The sequence below is a fragment of the Penaeus monodon genome, chromosome 21 (assembly GCF_015228065.2).
Source record: "Penaeus monodon isolate SGIC_2016 chromosome 21, NSTDA_Pmon_1, whole genome shotgun sequence".
Taxonomy (NCBI): Eukaryota; Metazoa; Arthropoda; class Malacostraca; order Decapoda; family Penaeidae; genus Penaeus; species Penaeus monodon.
In genome coordinates this window covers 37,092,450-37,092,864 of record NC_051406.1, presented here as the reverse complement: position 1 = coordinate 37,092,864, position 415 = coordinate 37,092,450, and the positions used below count along the sequence as shown (strand labels likewise).

At 50.6% G+C, this 415-nt stretch overlaps 1 protein-coding gene across 1 annotated transcript in view; it reads right to left on the bottom strand.

Annotated features, from left to right (window-relative positions):
- The window catches only part of LOC119586447 (LIM domain-binding protein 3-like), a gene marked incomplete in the record, with an annotated part of 85,993 nt that overhangs the window by 2,182 nt on the left and 83,396 nt on the right, over positions 1-415 (bottom strand).

Genomic DNA, 415 nt, shown 5'->3' with positions numbered 1-415 from the left:
CTGTAGAATGCTTCCTTTTTTTTTTTACTTTTCTTCTCTCCATTTCTGGTCAGAAACCAGAGAGAGGCGGAAGAGCTTCTTAGAAGACTGAGCTTATAAAGGATCGTGACCCAGATATAGAACAGCATAAGACTTTTAAAAAATAATGGTAAAAGATCTTTTGGAATCGTGAAATCCTGTTGGTCCTCCTTAGAGTCATGAGTACTGTGGGCGTGTTCTGGCAGCCGTGCCTGGCGGGGCCACGCCCCAAGTCGCGCGTGGGCCGAGGGCGAAGGTGGCCAGAGAGTGTGATGACCGTGTTGGGCGGCGTCGCCTCCACAGGTGGAAACTGTCGCCAGGGTGTGATGTGTTCTCGACAGCTGTGCCCTCAATGTAGATTTCCCTCTCTAAGATTAGTCTGGCCACGAACCCGTCC